Source organism: Portunus trituberculatus, chromosome 47 (assembly GCF_017591435.1).
Source record: "Portunus trituberculatus isolate SZX2019 chromosome 47, ASM1759143v1, whole genome shotgun sequence".
Taxonomy (NCBI): domain Eukaryota; kingdom Metazoa; phylum Arthropoda; class Malacostraca; order Decapoda; family Portunidae; genus Portunus; species Portunus trituberculatus.
The window spans coordinates 36,987,219-37,008,593 of record NC_059301.1 but is presented as its reverse complement, the minus strand read 5'-3'; positions in this window follow the sequence as shown (position 1 = coordinate 37,008,593).

The following is a 21,375-nucleotide window of genomic DNA, read 5'->3' as shown; positions in this document are numbered from 1 at the left end:
TTAACGGCCGTCACCCATTGTGGGATGAAGATGCTAGTAATCCTCGTGTGGTTTTAATCGGTTATTTTATTGAGGATGAGGGATTGGAGGTTTTAAATTCTTTACTTTGTGTTTAATTGGCGGGTCCTACCGGATTTACATGGTAGTGACCACTTTCCGATTTTATTGGAATCTGTGAACTCTGAGACACATTCCTGGCCTCCACGCTGAGTTTTAGACGAGGCAGATTGGCCTCGATTCACAGACCTTACCTCTTTTATCCGTCCGCTGGCTAACTTTACTACTTGTGCTTCAGACAATCCCTGGGACGTCAGGTCGCTTTACTAAGCGTCCCGTTCCTTGGTGGAACGCAGCATGCACTAAAGCTGTGCAAGAGAAACGGGCGGCTTTCTCTCGTCTCCGGCGACATCGTGGGGACCCGCAGTGCCTGGAAGCTTTTCGGCGCTACCGAGCTTAGGCCCGCCGCGTTTTGAAAGAGGCACAAAGAGCCTCTTGGAAAGCTTATGTGTCTTCCATTAATGCCCACACCCCCCTTACGGATGTCTTTAACAAAGTCCCCCGAATTGCTGGGAAGTATTCTGCTCCTCCACCAGATTTATTGTCTGCTGGGCGAACGGTGGCAGACCCTAGGATTGTCGCCGACCTCTTCGCGGAGCACTTTGCCAGTGTTTCCCGGAGGCTTCCTGTAGCCCCGGGCGCACGTTACCGCCAGAGAATGGAATCTCTCGGCTTAAACTTTTCTTCCGCTGGAGGGGAGTCTTATAATGTCCCTTCTCTCCTTCCGAGTTGCGGACTGCTTTGTCTCAGTGTCATGACTCTTCTCCTGGTCCAGACGACATTCCTTTTATTAAATCTTTATAATATGATTTGACATACCGGTGATTTTCCATCTTATTGGGCTGTGGCAGTGGTTCTCCCATATCCGAAGCCTGGGAAAGATAGTCTCCAGGCTACGAACTACCGTCCTATATCTTTGACATCCTGCATTTGTAAAGTGTTAGAAAAGATGGTAAATGTAAGACTCATGTGGTACTTGGAGAGGGGGAAGTACTTGACATCGGTACAGTACGGCTTCCGAAAGATGAGGTTTATTACTGATGCTCTTTTATCCCTTGAGTCTTCCATTTGTGAGGCCTTCGCTAATCACCACCATCAAGTAACAGTGTTTTTTTACCTGGAGAAGGCCTACGACACAGCTTGGTGTCATGGCATTTTACAGTCTTTGTTTAATTTTGGCTTTCATGGCAACCTTCCTATTTTTATTCAGCAGTTTTTATCCAGACGTCTTTTACGACTTCGAGTTGGGAGTGTTCTGCCCTACATGATGGTGTCCCACAGAGAAGTATTCTTAGTGTTACACTATTCGCAGTCGCCATTAATGGTGTGATAGATACTCTTCCAGATTTTATTCTTAGCTCCTTATATGTTGATGATTTATGTATTTCTTTTGCTGCTGCTAGGATGTCACTGATTGAGCGCAGGCTCCGACTGGCGATCAATAGGATGTCCAGTTGGGCCAACATGAACGGTTTTCGAAGACCGTAGCCATGCATTTTTGTCGCAAACGTGGTGTCCATCCAGACCCGGATTTATACCTCGCCAATAGACGCCTCTCATGCGTGGAGGCTACTCGATATCTTGGCCTTTTATTTGACAACCGTCTCACCTGGGTTCCCCATTTCCGTTCTCTTAAGGTGTCTTGTCGGCAGGCATTATCCCTTTTTCGGGTTTTAAGTCACACCTCTTGGGGTGCGGACAGGGACACGTTGCTTCTTCACCGTACACTTATACTTCCCAAGCTGGAATACGGCTGTGAGATCTACTCATCCGCAACGGATGCATGACTACGCACGCTTGACCCCGTGCATCATGCTGGGGTCCGCTTGGCTACGGATGCATCTCCAATACCTAGCCTTCTAGTGGATACTGGTTTCTGGCCGCTCGACCTCTGGCGCCATTCTTCGATGCTCCGGTGATGGTTTCGCACCCACCGTCTTCCCGATTCTGTCCCTTCTCTGTCATTATTGCGGGACTCGCGTTCGCAGGCGTATGTCACTCGACCGAGCCTATCTAAACCTTTTGGCCTTGGAGTGGCAAATCTCATGGCAGACTTATCTATCGACCCCACTCTTGTCCTCTCTTTCCGGCTCCCACGAGTTGCTTATTGGCAGCTTTCTGTTGTGTCATTACCCCCCCAGTTGGAAACCGCCTTGTCGTGGTGGGGGGGCTTGCGTGCCCCTGTGACCTGGCGAGCTAGGCTAGAGGGGGCTTAGGCCCCATGCTTAGGCTTAGGCTACCCATGCTAGTACGGTCGCCAGTGAGGGGCCAGACTAAATGGTTCCTACGTAGGCTGCCAGTGGACCAGCGGAGCCACCCGCTGGAGGGATCGCCCAATAGGGGCTGTCCTGTGCTGGATGGTTGGGTGTTCAGGCTGGGATGCTTTGGGAGGGGGGTCTCAGCTCTGTCGTGGACAAACATTCGTATCATGTGGGGCCTATTTTTAAAACGACTGGTCCGCATGGGGACGAGGTACCCCGTCCACGGCAGCCAGCGCTTCCTCCCATTGTAGTCCCAGTAGGTGGTTTCCCTTGCCCCTAGAGCCAATTTTTGTGTAGCTGTTTTTTTTTTTTTTTTATGGGAAAACACAAAAAACATTCAGGTTCTCGTGAGGTGGCTGACCTGGCCCACGAGACGTCATCTTCAGGTCTGAGTAAGTAGGACGATTACCCTCCACAAGGGCCTCCCACAGCAGTCTCCTGTTCTGGAAGTTCTTTTGAGGGATGCATTTCTGCTGCATATGACTCTATTGTAATGGTAAATGTTAATCCATCATTTTCCTATCATGCCTTGCACTCACTTCTCAAGGCGTATGGTACGGTTGTTCGCATTCGACTGGTTTATGATAAGGACTTTCCTTCTAACCGCTGTTATGTAACGTTTATGTCATGTGATGAAGCTCGTTTAGCTTATGAACATGTAGCATCTCTGCCCCTCGCCGGCCATGGCTTTAAAACTGAGTTTCTCCAGTCACATAATATTTCAGACAGTGACATGGATTACATCCCAAATGTTTTTGAAAACTATTTAGAGAATTCAGTTCCAGCAGTCCGCCAGATCCCACCTCCACGTTGGTTTGTGGCATACTATAGAAATGGGCGTGGGAATTTCATCCATGCCTCCCAGTACCTGTCCAAAGAAATCAACACGATTCCTGAGGGGAATCTGAAAAAGTATGGGAAGGGGGTGCTTGTGCGAGCAAAAGATCTTACGCAAGCTAGGATGTTGCAACATCTCCCATGCCCTTCTGACAGCATGTTTGAGACTGTTAAGGCTCATCCCACCTTTAACTATAGCAAAGGTTGTGTTTATAGCCAAGACCTCTATGAATTCCCAGAAGAGGAAATACTAGCAATGTGCCCTAGCTCAGTACAAAAGATGACTAAGATGAGGAACTCCTCCAACATGGTCCTTCTCACATTTTTTGGGTCCACCCTTCCTGACCGTGTTAATATCGGTCCTATCAACCTTAGGGTGAGGCGCTTTGTTTCTCGCCCTCTTCAGTGCTTCTCATGCTATGGGTACGGTCACGGGAAAAGCTCGTGTAAGGAAGCTTCCCTATGTGGTAATTGCTCTGCACTCGACTCGCATTCAGAGGAGCATTGCAATGGTGCAACTTATTGTTTTCATTGTCGTGATGCTCACCAGGTACGTTCCAGGCAATGCCCCAGGTATCGCCTGGAGCAGGACATTCTACAGCTTGCCAATAGTCAGTTTATCAGCCTCGGTAGCGCCCGCCGTGAACTCCTGTACCGCCAGAAGGATGGTACTGGTGCGACATCCTATGCTTCATTGGCCGCTCGCTCTTCGGCTGAGTCTGCCGGTCCGAAGACAACTCCTCCTGCTACCTCTCGCTCTGTTGGGGCGGGTGGTACTGTTTATCTGGCTAACAGGTTTGCCATTTTGGCTGATGACTCGGTTGAGTCATCTCTTAGAAGTGACGAGAAAATACGGACTTGAACAAAGTCACCCATGTAGTAGATGTCCATTTGCCACCTGTATCTCCTAAGCCTTTCAAGGGTCTAACTAAGCGGCACCGCGGCTCTGCGGAGTCGTTAGATTTAGCTCAGCATAAGCAGTCTAAGTTTTCTCCCGGTGCTTATAATCGTGAGTCCTCCAGGGACCGCTCTGCTAGGGTAGCTCCAGTAGTTTCTGTCCAGCCTTCTGTGACGCCCTCCGTCTCAGATCGGTCTTATGATGAGGACGGTCTGAGCATGGAGACGTCCGATGATATTGTCATAGCCGTCCCTCGTGGACCAACTGTATCGGAAAGTGCAGTCCTGCCTGATCCTCGTCCTCCGAGGACCAGTAAAAGTGATGATAGTTCGCATCAGCCGAAAGGCTGAGGTCCAACGACCCGGCACACCTCAATTCCCGGTGTCTTCTCGTCGTTTGATTATTTCTAGTCAGGTCAGTCACGGGCAGCCTCAAAAGGCTCGCTCGTCCACTGCACCGAAATAGTCGTCTTCAAGCTTCTACAATGGAACTGTAGAGGCCTTCGCGCCTCGTGGGGGGAACTCCGAGCTTTGCTGTCGGAGTTCTCTCCAGCCTGTGTAGCTCTACAAGAGACTATGATAGGTGATAGTACTTATTCTAGTCCTCCTGGCTATCGTGCCTTTTTAACACTCCTTTCCCTGACCAGGGCCACCACGGTGGCACAGCTATTCTAGTCCGTCAGGATATACCTGTTATCCCGGTACAACTTAACTCTCCCCTTCAGGTGGTTGCTGTTAAGGTCTTTATGGGACGACTGTACACCATCTGCAGTTTATATCTCCTCCTCGGCTTCCTGTCTCCAGGGGTGAGCTTGACGGCCTGGTGCGTCAGCTGACTCCGCCTTTTCTTTGTTGGGAGATTTTAACGGCCGTCACCCATTGTGGGATGAAGGTGCTAGTAATCCTCGTGGGGTTTTAATCGGTTCTTTTATTGAGGATGAGGGATTGGAGATTTTAAATTCTGGGGATGTTACACATTTCCACACTCCTACTGGGACTTTTACAGCTATCGATCTTTCTCTTTGTACATCTAATTCTTTCCTTGATTTTAATTGGCGAGTCCTACCGGATTTACACGGTAGTGACCACTTTCCGATTTTATTGCAATCTGTGAAATCTGAGCCACAGTCCCGGCCACCACGCTGGGTTTTAGACAAGGCAGATTGGCGTCGATTCACAGGCCTTAGCTCTTTATTCGTCCGCTGGCTGACTTTTCTACTTGTGCTGAGGCTGTTGATTATTTTACTGATTTTTTTTATTTCTTTAGCCCTTCAGACAATCCCTAGGACGTCAGGTCGCTTTACTAAGCGTCCCGTTCCTTGGTGGAACGCAGCATGCACTGCAGCGGTAAAAGAGAAACGGGCAGCTTTATATCGTCTCCGGCGACATCGTGGGGACCCGCAGTGCTTGGAAGCTTTTCGGCGATGCCGAGCTCGGGCCCGCTGCATTTTTAAAGAGGCACAAAGAGCCTCGTGGAAAGCCTATGTCTCTTCCATAAACGTCCGCATCCCTCTTACGGATGTCTTCAACAAAGTCCGCCGAATTGCTGGGAAGTATTCTGCTCCTTCCCCACCAATTTTGTTGTCTGCTGAGCGAACGGTGGCAGACCCTAGGAATGTCGCTGACCTCTTCGCGGAGCACTTTGCCAGTGTTTCCCAGAGGCATCCTGCAGCTCCGGGCGCACGTTACCGCCAGAGAATGGAATCTCTCGACATAAACTTTTCTTCCGCTTCTTATAATGTCCCTTCTCTGCTTCCGAGTTGTGGACTGCTTTGTCCCAGTGTCACGACTCTTCTCCTGGGCCAGATGATATACCTTATGCCTTCTTGCGCCACATGTCTGACACTGCTTTTATCTTTCTTTTAAATCTTTATAATATGATTTGGCATACCGGTGACTTTCCATCTTCTTGGGCTATGGCAGTGGTTCTCCCATTTCCGAAGCCTGGGAAAGATAATCTCCAGGCTACGAACTACCGTCCTATATCTTTAACGTCTTGTATTTGCAAAGTGTTAGAAAAGATGGTAAATATAATAAGACTCATGTGGTATTTGGAGAGGGGGAAGTACTTGTCACCGGTACAGTACGGCTTTCGAAAGATGAGGTCTACTTCTGATGCTCTTTTATCCCTAGAGTCTTCCATTTGTGAGGCCTTCGCTAATCACCACCATCAAGTAACAGTCTTTTTTGACCTGGAGAAGGTCTACGACACGGCTTGGTGTCATGGCATTTTACAGTCTTTGTTTAATTTTGGCCTTTGGGGCCACCTTCCTATTTTTATCCAGCAGTTTTTATCCAGACGTTTTTTACGGGTTCGAGTTGGGAGTGTTCTCTCCGATGCTACAGCTTTAAATGACGGTGTCCCACAGGGAAGTATTCTTAGTGTTATGCTATTCGCAGTTGCAATAAATGGTGTTATAGATACTCTACCGGATGGCGTTCACAGTTCTTTTGCTGCTTCTAGGATGTCACTGATTGAGCGCAAGCTCCAACTCGTGATCAATAGGGTGTCCAGTTGGGCCAATATGAATGGTTTTCGATTCTCCACCTCGAAGACCGTAGCAATGCATTTTTGTCGCAACCGTGGTGTCCATCCAGACCCGGATTTATACCTCGCCAATAGACGCCTCTCATGCGTGGAGGCGACTCGATATCTTGGCCTTTTATTTGACAACCGTCTCACATGGGTTCCCCATTTTCGCTCTCTTAAGGCGTCTTGTCGGCAGGCACTATCCCTTCTTCGGGTTTTAAGTCATACCTCTTGGGGTGCGGACAGGGACACGTTGCTGTTGCTTCACCGTACACTCATACTTCCGAAGCTGGAATACGGCTGTGAGATCTACTCATCCGCAACAGATGCACGACTACGCTCACTTGACCCGTGCATCATGCTGGGGTCCGCTTGGCTACGGGTGCATTTCGGACATCTCCAATACCTAGCCTTCTAGTGGATGCTGGTTTCTGGCCGCTCGACCTCCGGCGCCAATCTTCGATGCTCCGGTGTTGGTTTCGCACCCACCGTCTGCCTGATTTTGTCCCCTGTGTGTCAATGTTGCGGGACTCGCGCTCGCAGGCGTATGTCACTCGACCGAGTCTCCCTAAACCTTTTGGCCTACGTGTTGCAAATCTCATGGCAGAGTTATCTATCGACCCCACTCCTGTGTACTCTTTCCGTCTCCCGCGAGTTGGTTATTGGCAGCTTCCTGTTATCTCATTATGCCCTGCCATGGATGGCAAGAAGGATTTTTGCCAGCTCTGTCCCACACACGGTTTTAGAACACTTTTTATGCATTCTGATGATATCCTGTTTTTACTGATGGCTCCAAATCCGACTCAGGCGTTGGATTTAGTGTGGTTTTCCTCTTTTATCGGTCTGGCAGCCTTCCTTCAGTGGCATCCGTTTTTACTGTGGAGCTGTCTGCCATAGTCCTAGCTTTACAAATAATTTTTACTCTACCGGTTTCGTCTTTTACAATTTTTAGTGACTGTCGCAGTGCTCTTACTCTCTCTTGCACTATATCCTTTAACCCTTTGGTTTTATCAGCCCTGGAGTGGCTATACCTTCTTACACAACGAGGATATCGTGTTGGGTTCTGTTGGGTGCCTGGTCACGTTGGTGTTCCAGGGAATGAACACGCAGATCGCCTCGCTAAAGAGGCAGCAAGTCGCGCTCCATCTCCTGCGTCTGTTCCGTTTCGAGATGTCTTTCCTCTAATTCGTGAGGCAGTTGCAGCAATCTGGCAGAGAAGATAGCTAACGGGGGTCGCAACCTCGAAAATGGGAGAGATCACTATTTCCTCTATCCCTCACTGGACATACACCCATGTTCGGGATCGACGTTTACAGACTTTATTGGCGCGACTGCGTATAGGTCACACGTACCTTACACAGAGGTACCTGTTGACCAGGGACCTTCAACCTTACTGTGATGACTGCCTGGTGCCGCTTACCGCTGTCACGGTAGAGATAGCGGTGTCTATTATATCTCAAAGGTCCTTGGACCAAAGTGTCTGGCCCAAGGCCATGACGTTTTTAGATTTTTGGGAGAAGCTGGCCTTCTCCCAAAGCTGTGATTTTTATTTAATTTTATTATATGTATTTTAATGTTTTATGTATATTATTGTAGCTTTTTGTTTTTAATTACCATTAATTTTATTGTTTTTACTTGTTTTAGTTATTTTACGATTTGTTTTAAACCCTTTTGGTTTTAATTAAATAGTTTCATGCGGCGCCATATGACCTATGCTGTTGCGGCGCCTAACACGAAATCATCCTCCTCCTCCTCCTGTTGTGTCATTATGCCCCCCTATCATTGATGGCAAGAAGGATTTTCCACCAGCTTTGTCCCACTCACGGTTTTTAGAACACCTTTTTACCCATTCTAATGATACTGGCGTTTTTACTGATGGTTACAAATCCGACGCAGGCGGATTTGTGTGGATTTAGTGTGGTTTTCCCCTCTTTTTATCGGTCTGGCAGTCTTCCTTCAGTGGCATCCGTTTTTTCCACAGAGCTGCCTGCCATAGTCCTAGCTTTACAGATAATTTTTACTCTCCCGCTTTTGTCGTTTACAATTTTTAGTGACTCTTGCAGTGCTGTAACTATCTTTTATTTCCCTTCACCCGCTGGTTTTATCAGCCCTGGAGTGGCTCTATCTACTTACCAGAAGAGGATATCGTGTTGGGTTCTGTTGGGTCCCTGGTCACGTAGGTGTTCCCGAGCATGAACATGCAGATCGCCTCGCTAAAGAGGCAGCGAGTCGCGCTCCATCTCCTGCCCCTGTTCCATTCCGAGATGTATTTCACTCTATTCGTGTGGTGGTTGCAGCATTATGGCAAAGGAGTTGGCTAACGGGGGTCGCAACCTCGAAAATGGGAGAGATCACTACTTCCACTATCCCTCAGTGGACATACTCCCATGTCCGGTATCGCCGTTTGCAGATTTTATTGGCGCGACTGTTCTTAGGTCACACGTACCTTACACAGGGGTACCTGTTGACCAGGGACCCTCAGCCTTACTGTGAAGACTGCTTGATGCCGCTCACCCTGCGGCACCTGCTGGTATAGTGCCCTAGTTTGATCGAGTTACGACACCGCTCCCTCTACCGGTGTCAAGGTAGTGTTTCCCGGAGGCATCCTGTAGCCCCGGGTGCACGTTACCGCCAGAGAATGGAATCTCTCGTCATAAACTTTTCTTCCTCTGGAGGGGGGTCCTATAATGTCCCCTTCTTTGCTTCTGAGTTGCGGACTGCTTTGTCCCAGTGTCATGACTCTTCTCCTGGTCCTGACGACATTCCTTATGCCTTTTTGCGTCACATGTCTGACCATGCTTTTAGCTTTTTATTAAATGTATATAATATGATTTGACATACCGGTGACTTTCCATCTTCTTGGGCTGTGGCAGTGGTTCTCCCATTTCCGAAGCCTGGGAAAGATCATCTCCAGGCTACGAATTACCTTCCTATATCTTTGACGTCTTGTATTTGTAAAGTGTTAGATAAGATGGTAAATGTAAGACTCATGTGGTACTTGGAGAGGGGGAAGTACTTGTCATCGGTACAGTATGGCTTCCGTAAGATGAGGTATACTACTGATGCTCTTTTATCCCTGGAATCTTTTATTTGTGAGGCCTTCGCTAATCACCACCACCAGGTTACTGTATTTTTTGACCTGGAGAAGGCCTACGACATAGCTTGGTGTCATGGGATTTTACGTTCCTTGTTTAATTTCGGTCTCCGTGGCCACCTTCCTATTTTTATCCAGCAGTTTTTATCCAGACGTCTTTTACGGGTTCGAGTGGGGAGTGTTTTCTCCGATGCTACTGCTCTAAATGAAAGTGTCCCACAGGGAAGTATTCTTAGTGTTACGCTATTTGCAGTTGCAATAAATGGTGTTATAGATACTCTACCAGATGGCGTTCACAGCTCTTTAAATGTGGACGACTTGTGCATCTCTTTTGCTGCTGCTAGGATGTCACTGATTGAGCGAAAGCTCTAACTGGCAATCAATCGAGTGTCCAGTTGGGCCAACATAAATTGTTTTTTCTTTCTCCACCTCAAAGACCGTGTCTATGCATTTTTGTCGTAATCGTGGCGTTCATCCAGATCCCAATTTATATTTAGCCAATAGACGCATCTCATGTGTGGAGGCCACTCGATATATTGGCCTATTGTTTGACAACCGTCTTACTTGGATTCTCCATTTCCGTTCTCTTAAAGCGTCTTGCAGGACGGCACTATCCCTTCTTCGGGTTTTAAGTCACACCTCTTGGGGTGCGGACAGGGACACGTTGCTGCTGCTTTACCGTACACTCATACTTCCGAAGCTGGAATACGGCTCTGAGATCTACTCATCCGCAACGGATGCACGACTACGCACGCTTGACCCCATGCATCATGCTGGGTTCCGCTTGGCTACGGGTGCATTTCGGACATCTCCAATAACTAGCCTTCTAAGGGATGCTGGTTTGTGGCCGCTCGACCTCCGGCGCCAGTCTTCGATGCTCCGGTGTTGGTTTCGCACTCACCGTCTTCCCGATTCTGTCCCTTGTCTGTCAATATTGCGGGACTCGCGTTCGCAGGCGTATGCCACTCGAGCGAGTTTACCTAAACCTTTTGGCCTACGAGTGGCAAATCTTATGGCGGACTTATCTATCGACCCCACTCCTGTCTTCTCTTTCCGGCTCCCACGAGTTGGTTATTGGCAGCTTCCTGTTGTGTCATTATGCCCTTCTGCCATTGATGGTAAGAAGGAATTACTGCCAGTTCTGTCCCACACACGGTTTTTAGAACATTTTTTTTATCCATTCTAATGATATTCCTTTTTTTACTGATGGTTCGAAATCCGACGCAGGCGTCGGGTTTAGTGTAGTTTTTTCCCTCTTTTTATCGGTGTGGCAGCCTGCCTTCAGTGGCGTCCGTTTTTACGGCTTAGCTGTCTGCCATAGTCCTAGCTTTATAGATAATTTTTACTCTCCCTGTTTCGTCTTTAACAATTTTTAGTGACTGTCGCAGTGCTCTTACTGCTCTCTCTTCTACTAACTCCCTTAACCCATTGGTTTTATCAGTCCTAGAGTGGCTATATCTACTTACCAGAAGTGGATATCGTGTTGGGTTCTGTTGGGTCCCTGGTCACGTTACCCCTAGAGGGAAACCGCCTTGTTGTGGTAGGGGGGCTTGCGTGCCCCTCTGACCTGGCGAGCTAGTCTAGAGGGGGCTTAGGCCCCTGCTTTGCCCTTTCGAGGGGGAGAGGGCTACCCATGCTAGTACGGTCGCCAGTGAGTGGCCAGACTAAATGGTTCCTACGTAGGCTGCCATGGCTACCCATGCTAGTAAGGTCGCCAGTGAGGGGCCAGACTAAATGGTTCCTACGTAGGCTGCCAGTAGACCAGCGGAGCCACCCGCTGGAGGGATCGCCCAATAGGGCCCATGCTAGTACGGTCGCCAGTGAGTGGCCAGACTAAATGGTTCCTACGTAGGCTGCCAGTGGACCAGCAAAGTCACCCGCTGGAGGGATCGCCCAATAGGGGCCGTCCTGTGCTGGATGATTGGGTGTCCAGACTGGGATGCTTTGGGAGGGGGGGTCTCTGCTCTGTCGTGGACAAACTTTCGTATCATGTGGAACCTTTTTTTTAAAACGACTGTGACGTTTATATCTTGTGATGAAACCCGTTTGGCTTATGAACATATAGCATATCTGCCCCTTGCCGGCCCTGGCTTTAAAACTGAATTTCTCCAGTCACGTAATATTTCAGACAGTGACATGGATTACATCCCAAATGTTTTTGAAAACTATTTAGAGAATTCAGTTCCTGAGGTCCGCCAGATCCCGCCTCCTCGTTGGTTTGTGGCGTACTATAGAAATGGGTGTGGGAACTTCATTCATGCCTCCCGGTATCTTGCCAAAGAAATCAGAACTATTCCTGAGGGAAATCTCAAGAAATATGGTAAAGGGGTGCTAGTGCGAGCTAAAGTTATTACACAAGCGAGGATGTTGCAACATCTCCCATGCCTTTCTGACAGCATGTTTGAGACTGTTAAGGCTCATCCCACCTTTAATTATAGCAAAGGTTGTGTTTATAGTCAAGACCTTTATGAATTTCCAGAGGAAGAAATACTAGCAATGTGTCCTACCCCAGTGCAAAATGTGACTAAGATGAGAAACTCCTCCAACATGGTCCTTCTCACCTTTTTTGGCTCCACCCTCCCTGACCGTGTTAATATCGGATCTATTAATCTTAGGGTGAGGCGTTTTATTTCCCATCCTCTTCAATGTTTATTGTGCTACGGCTACGGCCATGGCAAAAGCTCCTGGAAAGAAGCTTCTCGATGCGGTAATTGCTCAGCACTAGACTCACATTCTGAGGAGCATTGCAATGTTGCAGCTTATTGTTTCCATTGCCGGGATGATCACCAGGTACGTTCCAGGCAATGTCCTAGGTATCGCCTGGAGCAGGTCATTCTACAGCTTGCTAACGCTCAGTTCACCAGCCTAGGTAGCGCCCGCCGTTAACTCTTGTACCGCCAGAAGGCCGGTACTGGTGCCACATCCTACGCTTCATTGGCCGCACGCTCTTCACCTGAGTCTGCCAGTCGAAAAACCACTCCTTCAGCTACCTCTCGCTCTGTGTGAGCGGGTGGTCCTATTCATCTAGCTAACAGGTTTGCTATTTTGTCTGACGACTCAGTTGAGTCTGTAAGAAGTGACGGGAATAATCCGGATATGACCAAAGTCACCAATCTAGTGGATGTCCATTTGCCCCCTGCATCGCTTTTGAAGAGCATGACCAAACGGCACCATGGCGCTGCGGAGTCGTTAGATTTAGCTCAGTCTAAGCAGTCTAAGGTTTCTCTCTACTAGGGTAGCTCCAGTAGTTTCTGTTCAGCCTCCTGTGACACCTTCTGTCTCAGATCGGGCTTCTTGTGATGAGGACGGTCTTTGCATGGAGACGTCCGATGATATTGTCACAGCCGTCCCTAGAAGACTCGCTGTGTCAAAAAGTGCAGTCAAGCTTGACCTTCGTCCTCCAATGACCGGTAAGAGTGACGATGGTTCGCATCACTCACCGGTAGGCCGAAAGGCTGCGGTCCAACGACCCATCACATCTCAACTCCTGGTGTCTACTCGTCGGTTCATTATTTCTAGTCAGATGAGTCACGGGCAGCTCCTTCTAATAGCTCGCCTGTCCACTGCACCTAAATAGTCATCTTCAGGCTTCTACAGGTGAACTGTAGAGGCCTTCGCGCCTCGTGGGGGGAAGTCCGAGATTTATTGTCGGAGTTCTCTCCTGCCTGTGTAGCTCTACAAGAGACTATGCTAGGTGATAGTACTTATTCTAGTCCTCCTGGCTATCGTGCCTTTTTTAGCACTCCTATCACTGACCAGGGCCACCACGGTGGCACAGCTGTCCTAGTCCGTCAAGACATACCTATTGTCCCCCTGCAACTCAACTCTTCCCTTCAGATGGTTGCTGTTAAGGTTTTTATGGGACGATCCTACAATATTTGCAGTTTATATCTCCCTCCTCGGGTTCCTGTTTTCAGGGGTAAGCTGCCCCCCTGGTGGGAACCGCCTTGTCGTGGTGTGGGGGCTTGCGTGCGCCTGTGACCTGGCGAGCTAGGCTAGAGGGGGCTTAGGCCCCTGCTCTGCCCTTTCGAGGGGGAGAGGGCTACCCATGCTAGTAAGGTCGCCAGTGAGGGGCCAGACTAAATGGTTCCTACGTAGGCTGCCAGTAGACCAGCGGAGCCACCCGCTGGAGGGATCGCCCAATAGGAGCCGTCATGTGCTGGATGGTTGGGTGTCCAGGCTGGGATGCTTTGGGAGGGGGGTCTCAGCTCTGTCGTGGACAAACATTCGTATCATGTGGGGCCTTTTTTTAAAACGACTGGTCCGCATGGGGACGAGGTACCCCGTCCACGGCAGCCAGCGCTTCCTCCCACTGTAGTCCTATTAGGTGGTTTCCCTTGCCCCTGGAGCTATTTTTTCTTTGTGTAACTATATACATATGGTCAAACACAAAAAAACTATCAGGTTCTCGTGAGGTGGCTGACCTGGCACGACACGTCATCTTCAGGTCTGAGTGGGAAGGAGGATTCCCCTCCACAAGAGCCTCCCACAGCAGTCTCCTGTTTTGGGAGTTCTTCTGAGGGACGTATTTCTGCTGCATGTGACTCCCTTTTGATGGTAAATGTAAATCCATCTTTTTCTTATCACGCCTTGCACTCCCTTCTCAAGGTGTATTGCATGGTTCTCCGTATTCGACTTGTTTACGATAAGAATTTTTCGTCTAACCGCTGCTATGTAACGTTTTTCTCATGCGATGAAGCTCGTTTGACTGTAGAACATGTAGCATCTCTGTCCCTTGCTGGCTCTGGCTATAAGACAGAACTTCTCCACTCTTCGGACAGTGACATGGACTACATCCCAAATTTTTTTGACCACCATTCTGAGAGTTCAGTTCCTGAAGTCCGCCAGATCCTGCCTCCACGATGGTTTATGGCGTACTACAAAAATGGGTGCGGGAATTTCACACATGCCTCCCAGTACCTGTCAAAAGAGATCGGCACGATTCCTGAGGGAAACCTCAAGAAATACGGTAAGGGGGTGCTAGTGCGAGCGAAAGATACCACGCAGGCAAGGATGTTGCAACATCTACCATGTCCTTCTGACAGCATGTTTGAGACTATAAAGGCACATCCCACATTTAATTACAGTAAAGGTTGTGTGTACAGTCAGGATCTTTATGAATTCACTGATGAGGAAATACCAGCAATGTGTCCTACCTCAGTCCAAAAGGTGACAAAGATGAGGAACTCCTCCAACATGGTCCTTGGAGTGGCTATATCTTCTTACTAAACGAGGATATCATGTTGGGTTCTGTTGGGGCCCTGGTCACGTTGGTGTTCTAGGGAATGAACACGCAGACCGCCTCGCTAAAGAGTCAACAAGTCGCGCTCCATCTCCTGGCCCTGTTCCGTTTCGAGATGTATTTCACTCTATTCGTGTGGCGGTTGCAGCATTATGGCAGAGGAAATGGCTAACGGGGGTCGCAACCTCGAAAATGGGAGAAATCACTACTTTCACTATCCCTCAGTAGACATACTCCCATGTCCGGGATCCCCGTGCACAGACTTTATTGGCGCGACTGCGCATAGGTCACACGTACCTTACACAAAGGTACCTGTTGACCAGGGACCCTCATCCTCACTGTGAAGACTGCCTGGTGACGCTCACCGTGCAGCACCTCCTGGTAGAGTGCCCTAGTTTGATCGACTTACGACACCGCTACCTCTACCGGTGTCGCGGTAGAGATAGCGGTGTCTACTATCTCTCAAAGGCCCTTGGACCAGAGTGTCTGGCCCAGGTCCATGATGTTTTTAGGTTTTTGGGAGAAGCTGGCCTTCTCCCAAAGCTATGAATTTTATTCTTATTTTATTATGTGTTTTAATATTTTATTTAGTTTTATTGTCTTTTTTTAGTTTTTAAACTACTGTTTTGTTTTTTACTGTTTTTAGACATTTTAGATATTTGAAGCGGCGCCATATGACCTTGGATGTTGCGGTGCCTTTTTTAAAATCCATCCATCCATACATCCATCATTGTCCTTCTCACCTTTTTTTGATTCCACCCTTCCTGACCGTGTTAATATCGGACCTATTAATCTTAGGGTGAGGCGTTTTATTTCTCGCCCTCTTCAGTGTTTCTCATGTTATTCGTATGGTCACGGTAAAAGCTCCTGCAAGGAGGCTTCTCGATGTGGTAATTGCTCTGCACTAGATTCACACACTGAGGAGCATTGCAATGCTGCTTCTTACTGTTTCCATTGCCGTGATGCTCACCAGGTACGTTCCGGACAATGCCCCAGGTATCGCCTGAAGCAGGAAATTTTACAGCTAGCTAACAGCCAATTCATAAGCCTTGGTAGTGCCCGCCGTGAACTCCTGTACCGCCATAAGGATGGTATTGGTGCGACATCCTATGCTTCATTGGCCGCTTCCTCTTCAGCTGAGTCTGCCGGTCCAAAGATAACTCCTCCTGCTACCTCTCGCTCTGTTGGGGTGGGTGGTCCTGTTCATCTGGCTAATAGGTTTGCCCTTTTGTCCGATGCCTCAGTTGAGTCACCTGCAAGAAGCGACGAGAATAACACGGACTTGACCAAACTAACCCATGTAGTGGATGTCCATTTGCCTCCTACATCGCCTAAGCTTTTGAAGAGCATGACCAAACGGCACCGCGGCTCTGCGGAGTCGTTAGATTTAGCTCAGCCTAAGCAGTCTAAGGTTTCTCCCGGTGCACATAATCGTGAGTCCTCCAGGGACCGCTTTACTAGGCTAGCTCCAGTAGTTTCTGTTCAGCCTCCTCTGACACCCTCTGTCTCAGATCGGGCTTCTTGTGATGATGACGGTTTTTGCATGGAGACGTCCGATGATATTGTCACAGCCGTCCCTCGTGGACCCGCTGTGTCAAAAATGCAGTCCAGCTTGACCCTCGTCTTCCGATAACCGGTAGGAGTGATGATGGTTCGCATCACTCACCGGTAGGCCGAAAGGCTGCGGTCAAACGACCCGGCACATCTCAACTCCCGTTGTCTATTCGTCGGTTAATTATTTCTAGTCAGGCGAGTCACAGGCAGGCCCGTTCACTGTATTTAAATAGTCATCTTCAAGCTTCTACAGTGAAACTTTAGAGGTCTTCGCGCCTCGTGGGGGGAACTCCGAGCTTTGCTGTTCTCTCCAGCCTATGTTGCTTTACAAGAGACTATGCTAGGTGATAGTACTTATTCTAGTCCTTAAGGCTATCGTGCCTTCTTTAACACTCCTTTCCCTGACCAGGACCACCACGGTGGCACAACTATCCTTGTCCGTCAAGACATACATGTTGTCCCCTTGTAACTCAACTCTTCCCTTCAGGTGGTTCCTGTTAAGGTCTTTATGGGACGACTGTACACCATTTGCAGTTTATATATCCCTCCTCGATTTCCTGTCTCCAAGGTTGAGTTTGACGGCCTGGTGCGTCAGCTGACTTCGCCTCTTCTTCTGTTGGGAGATTTCAACGGTCGTTACTCATTGTGGGATGAAGGTGCTAGTAATCCTCGTGGGGGTTCGGTTCTTTTATTGAGGATGAGGCATTGGAGGTTTTAAATTTTGGGGATGTTACACATTTCCACAGTCCTACTGGGACTTTTACAGCTATCGATCTTTCTTTTTGTACATCTAATACTTTCCTCGATTTTAATTGGCGGGTCCTACCGGATTTACACGGTAGTGACCACTTTCCTATTTTATTGGAATCTGTGAGCTCTGAGCCACAGTCCCACGCTGGGTTTAAGACAAGGCAGATTGGCCTCGATTCACAGATCTTAGCTCTCTTATCCGTCCGTTGGCTGACTTTTCTACTTGTGCTGAGGCTGTTGATTATTTTACCGATTTTATACGTTCAGTAGCATTTCAGACAATCCTTAGGACGTCCGGTCGCTTTTTTAAGCGTCCCGTTCCTTGGTGGAACGCAGCATGCACTAAAGCTGTGAAAGAAAAACGGGCAGCTTTCTCTCGTCTCCGGCGACATCGTGGAGACCCGCAGTGTCTGGATTCTTTTCGGCGCTGCCTAGCTCGAGCCCGCCGCGTTTTGAAAGAGGCACAAAGAGCCTCTTGGAAAGCTTATGTCTCTTCCATTAACGCCCGCACTCCTCTTACGGATGTCTTTAACAAAGTCCGCCGAATTGCTGGGAAGTATTCTGCTCCTTCCCCACCAGTTTTGTTGTCTTCTGGGCGAACGGTGGCAGACCCTAGGACTGTCAACGACCTCATCACAGAGCACTTTGCCAGTGTTTCCCGGAGGCATCCTGCAGCTCCGGGCGCACGTCACCGCCAGAGAAAGGAATCTCTCAGCATAAATTTTTCTTCCACAGGAGGGGAGTCTTATAATGTCCCCTTCTCTGCCTCCAAGTTGCGGACTGCTTTGTCCCAGTGTCATGACTCTTCTCCTGGCCCAGATGATATTCCTTATGCCTTATTGTGCCACATGTCTGACAGTGCTTTTAATTTTTTATTAAATCTTTATAATATGATTTGGCATACCGGTGACTTTCCAACTTCTTGGGCTGTGGCAGTGGTTCTACCATTTTCGAAGCCTGGGAAAGATAATCTTAAGGCTACGAACTATCGTCCTATACCGTTGATATCCTGCATTTGTAAAGTATTAGAAAAGATGGTTAATGTAAGACTCATGTGGTACTTGGAGAGGGGGAAGTTCCTGTCCTCTGTACAGTACGGCTTCCGAAAGATGAGGTCTACTACTGATGCTCTTTTATCCCTAGAGTCTTCTATTTGTGAGGCATTCGCTAATCACCACCATCAAGTAACAATGTTTTTTGACCTGGAAAAGGCCTACGACACGGCTTGGTGTCATGGCATTTTACTTTCTTTGTTTAATGTTGGCCTTCGTGGCCACCTTCCTATTTTTATTCAGCAGTTTTTATCCAGACTTCTTTTACGGGTTCGAGTGAGGAGTGTTCTCTCAGAGGCTACTGCTCTAAATAATGGTGTCTTACAGGGAAGTATTCTTAGTGTTACACTATTCGCAGTCGCCATTAATGGTGTTATTGATACTCTCCCAGATGGCATTCACAGCTCCTTATATGTTGATGATTTATGTATTTCATTTGCTGCTGCTAGGATGTCACTGAGCGGAAGCTCCAACTGGCGATCAATAGGGTGTCCAGTTGGGCCAACATAAACGGTTTTCGATTCTCTACCTCCAAGACCGTAGCCATGTATTTTTGTCGCAATTGTGGTGTCCATCCAGATCCGGATTTATACCTCGCCAATAGACGCCTCTCATGCGTGGAGGCGACTCGATATCTTGGCCTTTTGTTTGAAAACCGTCTCACCTGGGTTCCCCATTTCTGTTCTCTTAAGGTGTTTTGTCGGCAGGCATTATCCCTTCTACGGGTTTTAAGTCACACCTCTTGGGGTGCGGACAGGGACACGTTGCTGCTGCTTCACCGCACACTCATACTTCCCAAGCTGGAATACGGCTGAGATCTACTCATCCGCAATGGATGCAGGACTACGCACGCTCGTCTCCCACGAGTTGGTTATTGGCAGCTTCCCGTTACCGCAATATGCCTTCCTACCATGGATGGGAAGAAGGATTTTTTGCCAGCTCTGTCCCACACACGGTTTTTAAAACATTTTTTTATCCATTCTAATGACATCACTGTTTTTACTGATGGTTTCAAATCGGATGCAGGCGTTGGATTTAGTGTTGTTTTCCCCTCTTTTTATCGGTGTGGCAGCCTTCCTTCAGTGGCATCCATCTTCACTGCGGAGCTGTCTGCCATAGTCCTAGCTTTACAGATCATTATTACTCTCCCGGTTTCGTCTTTTACAATTTTTAGTGACTCGCAGTGTTTTTACTGCTCTCTCTTCCACTATCTCCCTTAACCCATTGGTATTATCAGCCCTAGAGTGGCTATACCTACTTACCAGAACAGGATATCGTGTTGGGTTCTGCTGGGTCCCTGGTCACGTTGGTGTTCCAGGGAATGAACACGCAGACCTCCTCGCTATAGAGGCAGCAAGTCGCGCTCCATCTGCTGCCCCTATTCCATTCCGAGATGTATTTCCTGTAATTCGTGAGGCAGAGGAGATGGGTAACGGGGGTAGCAATTTCGAAAATGGGAGAGCTCACTACTTCCTCTTTCCCTCAGTGGACATACTCCCATGTCCGGGATAGCCGTGCACAGACTTTATTGACGCGACTGCGCATAGGTCACACGTACCTTACACAAAGGAACCTGTTGACCAGGGACCCTCAGCCTTACTGTGAAGACTGCCTGGTGCCGCTCACCGTTAGGCACCTACTGGTAGAGTGCCTTAGACTGGTAGAGTGCCATGACGTTTACAAGTACCTGGGAGAAGCTGGACTCCTCCCCAATGTGTGAATTTTGTTTACTTTTATTATATGTATTTTTAATGTTTTATTTCATTTTATTGTAGTTTTAGTATTCCTAGTGACCTTTGATTTTATTGTTTTTAATTGCTTTTAGTTATAAATAAAATATCGTAGCGGCGTGTATGGGAAGCAATGTTCAGCTTCCGCCCATTAGTGGCGCAGGCAATTTTATTTATAGTGGTACCCATATTAGGGCCCATATCACCGCCCAAGCTCATCTTGAGTGTAACCACCTAGAACTTTAAACCACTCGACAAATGGCAAAATGTTTTAAGGCTGTACGTGGTGGGATTCGAACCTACGCGTGGACGTCTGCCCGATTCCACGCTCACCACCTTATCCACTATGCCACCGACTCCCTAAACATGACCGTTGATGTTGCGGCGCCTAAAATTATGATCCATCCACCCATCCTTCCATCCGACCTTCCCTGGAGAAGGCAGCGGGCTCGCAGCTGAACCTTAGGAAGGAAGCTTTTAAAGACAAACCGGGGGAGGTGGTCCAAGGCCTTCTTCGCCAAGACCCCTTTGGATCTGCTCTGATCTCAAACTCCTCTCTTGAAACTCTCTCTCTTCTCAACCTTCAGTCTTCAATCTGACAACGGGGGCTTCTACCTCCCAATAGTAGTCGTCTAAAAGGAAGAGGAACTCAGTTTCTCAGCGTCCTGTAAAGCGACAGCGTTCTACCTCTGTTCCCTCGGGAGGAAAAGCGGACTGGCAGGGAGCCTCAGTCCTAGAGGAAGCCCTTGCGGACCAGTTTCCCAAACCTCACCAAGGGAAAGCTGCCTCTTCCAGGCACCGCAGCTGTAGATACTGACTCCCCAACAGCTGGCCTCCTGTCAGGCTGGGCCGCCTCCTTACCCACCACAGGTTCCAGGGCTTCCAGGGTGGTCAGAAAGGGTCTCTCGTGGCCATGGATACGTTGCCCTCCTCTTCGTCGGCCCCTTTTTACGACCAGGGTGAAACCCTCCATCCTGTGTCATGTCCAAGACATGCTCCAAGCTGGTGTGGTAGAACCTATTTCGGGTCCAGTCTTCACTTCTCGTCTCTTCGCAGTGCCCGAGAAGGACTCCGACATGGACAGACTAGTAGTGGACCTCAGTGCCCTGAACAAGTACATCTATCATCATCACTTTCGGATGCTCACGATCGCTCAGGTGCGCCTTTATCTGCAAAAAGAGGATTGGTTAGCCTCCATAGATTTAAAGGACGCCTACTAGCACGTTCCAATCCACCCACGCTTCAGGAAGTTCCTGGCCTTTCAAGTAGACAGGACCTGTTTCCAGTTCACTCTGCTCCCCTTTGGCCTGTCCATAGCTCCCAGTCTGACAAAAGTGGTCGCTTCCAAACTCTTGCATGGGGGTCGGCACC